Consider the following 10299-nt stretch of genomic DNA (forward strand, 5'->3'; position numbering starts at 1 on the left):
CAAAGAGAAGCTGAATAAAGCTCCTCCCTCACTTGCATCTGTTTGTTGGTATGATTAGTACACAGACACAATCATTACATTTCCTCCATTACCTGATGTGAAGTAGTTCTGAGGGAAGCTACAGTAAGCTCTTCTCTCATTTGCATTGTTTGTTGCTATGGTTACTTCAAAGCCAGAATCATTAAAATTACCCTACCCGAAGTATTTCAGAGAGAACCTGCGGAAAGCTCCTCAGTCACCTGCATCTGCTTTGTGGTATGATTAGTACACAGACACCATCATTACATTTCATCCATTGCCTAATGTGAAGTATTTAAGAGAGAAGCCACCGAAAGCTACTCCCCCATTTGCGTCACTTTGTTGGTATGGTTACTACAAAGCCAGAATCATTGAATTTCTTCCACTACACTATGTGAAGTACTTCTGAGAGAAGCTGCAGAACACTCCTCCGTCACTTGCATCTGTTTCTTGGTATGATTAATACACAGTCACAATCATTAGATTTCATCCATTACCTGATGTGAAATATTTCTGAGAGAATCTACAGAAAGCTCCTCCCTCATTTGCGTTTCTTTTTTGGTATGGTTTCTGCAAAGCCAGAATAATCGCATTTCATTCATTACCCTATGTGAAGTATTTCAGAGAGAAGCTGCAGGAAGCTCCTCCCTTACTTGCTTTTGTTTGTTGGTATGATTAGTACACAGACACAATCATTACATTTCATCCATTACCTGATGTGAAGTTTTTATGGGAGAAGCCAAAGAAAGCTCCTCCCTCACTTGCGTCTCTTTGTTGGTATGGTTACTAGAAAGCCAGAATAATCTTTTTCATCCATTACCTTATGTTAAGTATTTCAGAGGGAAGCTGCAGAAAGCTCCTCCCTCACTTGCATCTCTTTGTTGGTATGATTAGTACACAGACACAATCATTGCATTTCATCCATTACCCGATGTGAAGCATAAAAGAGAAGCTGCAGGAAGCTCCTCCCTCATAGGCATCTCTCTGATGTTAGGGTTCCTACAAAGCCAGAATCATCGTATTTCATCCATACCCGATGTGAAACATTTCTGAGAGAAGCTACAGAAAGTTCCTCCCTCCTTTGCATGTCTTTCTTGGTATAGTCACTATGAAGCCAGAATCATTGCACTTCACCCTTTACACTATAGGCAGTATTTCTGAGAGAAGGTGAAGAAAGCTTTTCACTCATTTGCATCTCTTTGTTGGTATGGTTACTACAAAGCCAGAATCATCGTGTTTCATCAATTTCCCTATGTGAAGTATTTCTGAGAGGTGCTGCAGTAAGCTCCTCCCTCATAGGCATATCTTTGTTGGTAAGGTTATTACAAAGTCAGATTCATCGCATTTCGTCCATTACACTGTTGTTGTTGTGGTCTTCCGTCCTGAGACTGGTTTGATGTACCTCTCCCTGCTACTCTATCATGTGCAAGCTTCTTCATCTCCCAGTACCTACTGCAACCTACATCCTTCTGAGTCTGCTTGGTGTATTCATCTCTTGGTCTCCCTCTACGATTTTTACCCTCCACACTGGCCTCCAATACTAAATTGACGATCTCTTGATGCCTCAGAACATGTCCTACCAACCGATTCCTTCTTCTGGTCAAGTTGTGCCACAAACTCTTCTTCTCCCCAGACCTATTCAATATCTCCTCATTAGTTATATGATCTACATATCTAATCTTCAGCATTCTTCTTTAGCACCACATTTAGAAAGCTTGCATCCTCTTCTTGTTCAAACAAGTTATCGTCCATGTTTCACTTCCATACATGGCTACACTCCATACAAATACTTTCAGAAATGACTTCCTGTCACTTAAATCTATACTCAATGCTAACAAATTTATCTTCTTCAGAAATGCCTTCCTTACCATTGCCAGTCTACATATTATATCCTCTCTACTTTGACCATCATCAGTTATTTTGCTTCCAAATAGCAAAACTCCTTTACTACTTTAAGTGTCTCATTTCCTAATCTAATTCCCTCAGCATCACCCAACTTAATTCGAGTACATTTCCTTATCCTCATTTTGCTTTTGTTGATGTTCATCTTATATACTCCTTTCAAGACACTCTCCATTCCATTCAACTGCTCTTCCAAGTCCTTTGCTGTCTCTGACAGAATTACAATGTCATCGGCAAATCTCAAAGTTTTTATTTCTTCCTCATGGATTTTAATACCTACTCTGAATTTTTATTTTGTTTCCTTTACTGCCTGCTTAATATACAGATTGAATAACATCAGTGAGAGGCTACAACCCTGTCTCACTCCCTTCCCAACCACTGCTACTATTTCATGCCCCTCGACTCTTATGGCTGCCATCTGGTTTCTGTACAAATCGCAAATAACCTTTCGCTCCCTGCCACCTTTAGAATTTGAAAGAGAGTGTTCCAATCAACATTGTCAAAAGCTTTCTCTAAGTCTACAAATGCGAGAAACATAGGTTTGCCTTTCCTTAATCTTTCTTCTAAGATAAGTCGTAAGTTCAGTATTGCCTCATGTGTTCCAGTATTTCTACAGAATCCAAACTGATCATCCCTGAAGTCAGCTTCTACTATTTTTTCCATTCGTCTGTAAAGAAATCGTGTTAGTATTTTGCAGCTGTTGCTTATTAAAGTGATTGTTCAGTAATTTTCACATCTGTCAACACCTGGTTTCTTTAAGATTGGAATTATTATATTCTTCTTGAAGTCTGAGGGTATTTCGCCTGTTTCATGTATCTTGCTCACCAGATGGTAAGAGTTTTGTCAGGACTGGCTCTCCCAAGGCTGTCAGTAGTTCCAATGGAATGTTGTCTACTCTGGGGGCCTCGTTTCGACCCAGGTCTTTCAGTGCTCTGTCAAACTCTTCACACAGTATCGTATCTCCCATTTCATCTTCATCTACATCCTCTTCCATTTCCATAATATTGTCCTCAAGTGCATCACCCTTGTATAGACCCTCTATATACTCATTCTACCTTTCTGCTTTCCCTTCTTTGCTTAGAACTGGGTTTCCATCTGAGCTCTTGATGTTCATACAAGTCGTTCTCTTATCTCCAAAGGTCTCTTTAATTTTCCTGTAGGCAGTATCTATCTTACCCCTAGTGAGATAAGCTTCTACATCCTTACATTTGTCCTCTAGCCATCCCTGCTTAGCCATTTTGTACTTCCTGTCGATCTGTTTGTTGAGATGTTTGATTTCCTTTTTGCCTGCTTCAGTTATTGCATTTTTATATTTTCTCCTTTCATCAATTAAATTTAATATTTCTTCTGTCACCCAAGGATTTCTAGCAGCCCTCGTACTTTTACCTACTTGATCCTCTGCTGCCTTCACTACTTAATCTCTCAAAGCTAGCCATTCTTCTTCTACTGTATTTCTTTCCCCCATTCCTGTCAATTGTTCCCTTATGCTCTCCCTGAAACTCTTTACAACCTCTGGTTCTTTCAGTTTATCCAGGTCCCATCTCCATAAATTCGCAACTTTTTGCAGTTTCTTCAGTTTTATTCTACAGGTCATAACAATTGGATTGTGGTCAGAGTCCACCTCTGCCCCTGGAAATGTCTTACAATTTAAAACCTGGTTCCAAAATGTCTGTCTTACCATTATATAATCTATCTGATACCTTTTAGTATCTCCAGGGTTCTTCCATGTATACAACCTTCTTTCATGATTCTTAAACCAAGTGTTAGCTATGATTGAGTTGTGCTCTGTGCAAAATTCTACTAGGCGGCTTCCTCTTTCATTTCTTAGCCCCAATCCATATCCACCTACTATGTTTCGTTCTCTCCCTTTTCCTACACTCGAATTCCAGTCACCCATGACTATTAAATTTTCACCTCTCTTCACTATCTGAATAATTTCTTTTATCTCATCATACATTTCTTCAATTTAGTCATCATCTGCAGAGCTAGTTGGCCTATAAACTTGTACTACTGTAGTAGGTGTGGGATTCGTATCTATCTTGGCCACAATAATGCTATCACTATGCAGTTTGTAGTAGCTTAACCGCATTTATATTTTCCTACTCATTATTAAACCTACTCCTGCATTACCTCTATTTGATTTTGTGTTTATAGCCCTGTAGTCACCTGACCAAAAGTCTTGTTCCTCCTGCCACCGAACTTCACCAATTTTCTAACCTACCTGCTAGATTAAGGGATCCGACATTCCATGCTCCGATTCGTAGAACACCAGTTTTCTTTCTCCTGATAACGACATCCTCTTCAGTAGTCCCCGTCCGGAGATCCGATTGGGGGACTATTTTACCTCTGGAATATTTTACCCAAGAGGACCCCATTATCATTTAATCATACAGTAAAGCTGCATGCCGTCAGGAAGGTTTCCCTTGCTTTCAGCCGTTCACAGTGCCAGCACAGCAAGGCCGTTTTGGTTATTGTTACAAGGCCAGATCAGTCAATCATCCAGACTGTTGCCCTTGCAGCTACTGAAAAGGCTGCTGCCCCTCTTCAGAAACCACACATTTGTCTGGCCTCTCAACAAATACCCCTTCGTTGTGGTTGCACCTACGGTATGCCTATCTGTATCACAGAGACACGCAAGCCTCCCCACGATTGGCAAGGTCCATTGTTCATGGGGTGTCCATTAAACAATGTGAAGTATTTCTGAAAGAAGCTAAAGAAAGCTTTTCCCTCATTTGTGACTGTTTGTTGGTATAATTACTACAGAGGCCAGAATATTCGCATTTCATCTATTACCCCACGTGAAGTATTTCAGAGAGAAGCTGCAGGAAGCTCTCCCCTCATACGCGTACATTTGTTGGTAATGTTACTACAAAGCCAGGATCATCGCAATTCATCCATTACCCTATGTGAAGTAATTCTGAGAGAAGCTACAGAAAGCCCTTCTCTTATTTGCAATTCTTTGTTTGAATGATTACTACACAGACAGCATCATCACATTTCATTAATTACCTGATGTGGTGTATATAAGAGAAGCTACAGAAAGCTCCTCCCTCATTTACATCTGTTTGTTGGTATGATTATTACACAGACAGAATCATCACATTTCATCCATTACCTGATGTGAGGTATATAAAAGAAGCTACAGAAAGCTCGTCCCTCATTTCTGTTTCTTTGTTGGTATGGTTACTACAAAGCCAGAATCATCGCATTTCATCCCTTACCCTATGTGAACTATTTCTGAGAGGAGCTGCAGAAAGCTCCTCCCTCAAAGGCGTGTCGTTGTTGGTAAGGTTATTACAAAGTCAGAATCATCGCATTTTATCCATTACACTTCGTGAAGCATTTCTGAGAGGAGCTGCAGAATGCGCTTGCCTCATAGGTGTCTCTTTATTGGAGAAGTTACTACAAAGCCAGAATCATCACATTTTGTCCTTTACCCTATGTGAAATTTTTTAAGGGAAGCTACAGAAAGCTCCTCCCTCATTTGCCTCTCTCTGTTGGTCCGGTTACTACAAAGCCAGAATCAATGCATTCCATCCATTACCCTATGTGAAGCATTTCTGTGAGAAACTGCAGAAGGCTCATCCCCCATTGGCGTCTGTTTGTTGGTATGGTTACTACAAAGCCAGATTCATCGCATTTCATCCATCACACTATGTGAAGTATTTCTGAGAGGAGCTACAGAAAGCTAATCTCTCATTTGCTTCTCTTTGTTAGTAAGGTTACTACAAAGCCAGAATCATTGCATTTTATCCATTACTTTAAGTGAAGTATTTCTGAAAGAAGTTACACGGCATCTAAGTGTGAACCCATGTCTATGGTCCACTGAGTCTTGTGGATGATTAGCAAGAGCTGGGTTTCACATGGCCATCTTTTTCAAAACAAATGCTGATTCCTACAGAGTAGGTTGGTAGTCTCCAGAAAACTCATTATACTATAACATAATTCATGTTCCAAAGTTCTACAACTAATCAAAATTAGAGATATAGGTCTATAGTTCTGCACATCTGTTCGAAGTCCCTTCTGAAAATGGGGAAGACCATGACGTTTTCCAATCCTTTGGAATGCTATGCTCTTCTAGAGACCTACGGTACACTGCTACAAGAAGAGGGCTATGTTCCATTGTGTGCTCTGTGTAAAATCGAACTGGTATCCCTTCAGGTCCAGTGGGCTTTCCTCTTTTGAGTGATTTTAATTTTTTCTCTATCACTCTGTCATCTATTTCGGTATCTACACTTTTGTCATCTGTGGTGTCTGGACATTTTGTTTTGATCCACCTATCGCTTTGACATAAGACCAAAATTTCTTAAATTTTCTGCCAAGTCAGTACATAGAACATTACTTTCGAATTCATTAAGTGCCTCTCACATAGCGCTCCTCACACTACATTTTGCTTCACTTAATTTTTGTTTGTCTGCAAGGCTTTGGATATGTTTATGTTTGTTGTGAAGTTCCCTTTGCTTCCGCAGCAGTTTTCTGACTCGGTTGATGTACCATGGTGGCTCTTTTCCATCTCTTACGATCTTGCTTGGCACATACTCATCTAACGCATATTGTACGATGGTTTTGACCTTGTCCACTGATCCTCAACACTATCTGTACTTGAGACAAAACTTTTGTGTTGAGCTGTGAGGTACTCTGTAATCTGCTTTTTGTCACTTTTGCTAAACAGAAAAATCTTCCTCCCTTTTTTAATTTTTCTATTTATGGCTGAAATCATCGATGCAGTAACTGCTTTATGATTGCTGATTCCCTGTTCTGGATTCACTGTTTCAAATAGTTCAGGTAATTTTGTCACCAGAAGGTCTAATATGTTATCGCCACGAGTTGGTTCTCTGTTTAGCTGCTCAAGGTATTTTTCAGATAAAGCACTTAAAAAAAAATTCACTGGATTCTTTGTCCTTGCCACCCGTTGTGAATGTTTGAGTCTCCCAGTCTATATCTGGCAAATTAAAATCTCCACCATGAACTATAACATGGTGGAGAAATCTGCTCAAAATATTTTCCAAATTATCCTTCAGGTGCTCAGCGACAACAGCTGATGAGCCAGGGGGCCTATACAGACATCCATAGGACTGTTGCTATACACAATATACATAAATGACCTTGTGGATGACATCAGAAGTTAACTGAGGCTTTTGCAGATGATGCTGTGGTGTATTGAGAGGTTGTAACAACGGAAAATTGTACTGAACTGCAGGAGGATCTGCAGCGAATTAACGCATGGTGCAGGAAATGGCAATTCAGTCTCAATGTAGACAAGTGTAATGTGCTGTGAATTCACTGAAAGATAGATCCCTTATCATTTATCTACAAAATAGCAGGTCAGCAACTGGAAGCAGTTAATTCCATAAATTATCTGGGAGTACGCAGTAGGAGTGATTTAAAATGGAATGATCATATAAAGTTGATCGTCAGTAAAGCATATGCCAGACTGAGATACGTTGGAAGAATCCTAAGGAAATGCAATCCGAAAACAAAGAAGTAGGTTACAGTACACTTGTTCGCGCACTGCTTGAATACTGCTCAGCAGCGTGGGATCCGTACCAGATAGGGTTGATAGAAGAGATAGGGAAGATCCAACGGAGAGCAGCACACTTCGTTACAGGATGATTTAGTAATCTCAAAAGGGCTACGGAGATGATAGACTAACTCTAGTGGAAGACTCTGCAGGAGAGTACTCGGTACGGGCTTTTGTTAAAGTTTCGAGAACATACCTTCACCGAAGAGTCAAGCATTATATTGCTACTTCCTACATATACCTCGCAGAGAGACCATGGCTACAAAATCAGAGATTAGAGCAAATACAGAAGCATACAGACAATACATCTTTCAATGAACAATACGAGACTGGAATAGAAGGGAGAACGGATAGAGGTACTCAGGGTACCCTCCAAAAACACACTGTCAGGTCTCTTGCGGAGTATGGATGTAGATGTAGATGTAGATGTAGAAGCTGCAGAAAGCTCCTCCATCATTTGCGTCTCTTTGTTGGTATGATTACTACAAAGCCAGAATCATCGCATTTGATCAATTACCATATGTGAATTATTTCTGAAAGAAGCTGCAGAAAGCCCCTCCTGCAGCAGCATATCTATATTGTTATGATTACTACAAAGCAAGAATTATTGCATTTCATCCATTACCCTATGTGAATTATTTCTGAAAGGAGTTCCATAAAGCTCCTGCTACATCAGTGTCTTTATGGTCGTATATTTAATACAAAGCTAGAATCATCCCATTTCATTCATCACGCTATGTGAATTATTTCTGAAAGAAGTTGCAGAAAGCTCCTCCCACAGCAGCGTCTCTTTGTTGGTATGATTACCACAAAGCCAGAATCAACACATTTCATACATTATCCTATGTGAATTATTGCTGAAAGAAGATGCAGAAGGCTTCACTCGCAGCACCACCTGTTTCTTGGTATGGTTACTACAAAGCTAGAAACATTGCATTTCATCCATTACACTAAGTGAATTATTTGTGAATGAAGCAGCAGAAAGTTCCTTCCACAGTAGCGTCTCCTTGCTTGTATGATTCCTACAAAGCCAGATTCATTGCATTTAATCCATTAGCATATGTGATTTATTTTTGAAAGGAGCTGCAAAAAGCTCCTCACATAGCAGCTTCTTTTTGTTCATATGATTACTACAAAGCCAGAATCACGCATTTCTTCCAGTACCCTATGCGAATTATTTCTGAAAGAAGCTGCTGTCCCTCCTCCGGCAGCAGTGTCTATTTGTTGGTATGATTACCACAAAGCCAGAATCATCGCATTTCATCCCTTATCCTATGTGAATTATTTCTGAAAGAAGCTGCAGAAGGCTTCTCCCACCTCACCACCTCTCTGTTGTTATGATTACTACAAAGCTAGAATCATCCTATTTCATCTATTACCCTAAGTGAATTATTTCTGAATGATGCTGCAGAAATCTCCTCCTGCAGTAGCTTCTCTTTGTTGCTATGATTACTACAATGCCAGAATCATCGCATTTCATCCATTACCCTATGTGAATTATTTCTCAAAGAAGTTACAGAAAGCATCTCCCACAGCTGCGTCTTTTTCTCCGTATGATTATTACAAAGCCAAAATCATCCAATTTCATCCATTACTGTATGTGGTTATTTTCTGAAAGAAGCTGCAGAAAGCTCCTCTTGCAGCATCATCTGTTTGTTGGTATCATTACAACAAAGCCAGAATTGTCACATTTCATCCATAACCGTATCTGATCTATTTCTAAAAGAAGCTGCAGAAAGCTCCTCAGGCAGCAGAGTCACATTGTTCGTATGATTATTGCAAAGTGAGAAACATCCCATTTCATCCATCATGCTATGTGAATTATTTCTGAAAGAAGTTGCAGAAATCTCCTCCCACAGCACTGTGTCTTTGTTGGTATGATTACTACGAAGCCATAATCATCTCATTTCATCCATAAGACTATGTGAATTATTTCTCACAGGCAGTGCCAAAAGAACCTCCCACTGCAGCGTCACATTGTTTGTATGATTACTCCAAAACCAGAATCAAAACATTTCATCCATTACACTACGTGCATTTTCTCTGAAAGAAGCTACAGAAAGCTCCACCCATATTTGCATTACTTTGTTGGTGTCATTACTACAAAGTCAGAATCATCAATTTTTATCTATTACCCTATGTGAATTACTTCTGAAAAAAGCTGCAAAATGTTCCACCCAGAACGGCGTCACTCTGTTGGTATGATTAATACAAATCCTCAATTACAACATTTCATCTGTTACCCTATTTGAATTTTTTCCGGAAGAAGCTCCAGAAAACGCCTCTCACATTTGCATTGTTTTCTTGGTATGATTACTACAAAGTGAGAATCATTGCATTTCTTTGATTACCCTATGTGAATTATTTCTGAAAGGAGCTGCAGAAAGGTCCTGCCGCAATTGTGTCACTTTGTTGCTATGATTACAACAATGCCAGAATCATTTCATTTCATCCATTACCCTATGAGAATTATTTCTAAATTATGCTACAAAGAGCTCCTCCCACACTTGCGTAACACTACAAAGCCAGAATCATTACATTTCATCAAATACACCATGCGAATTACTTCTGAAAGAAGCTGCAGAAAGCTCCTCCGACATTCGCATCACTTTGTTGGTACGATTACTACAAAGCCAGAGTCATTGAATTTCATGAATAACCCTATGCGAATTATTTCTGAATGATGCTGCAGAAAGCTAATCCCACATTTGCATCACTTTGTTGGTATGATTACTACAAAGCCAGAATCATCGCATTTCATGCATTTCCATATGTGAATTTTTTTTTTTTTCGAGAGAATCAGCAGAACGCTCATACCACAGCAGCTTCACATTGTTGGTATGATTACATAAAAGCCA

The sequence above is a fragment of the Schistocerca gregaria genome, unplaced genomic scaffold (assembly GCF_023897955.1).
Source record: "Schistocerca gregaria isolate iqSchGreg1 unplaced genomic scaffold, iqSchGreg1.2 ptg000097l, whole genome shotgun sequence".
NCBI lineage: Eukaryota > Metazoa > Arthropoda > Insecta > Orthoptera > Acrididae > Schistocerca > Schistocerca gregaria.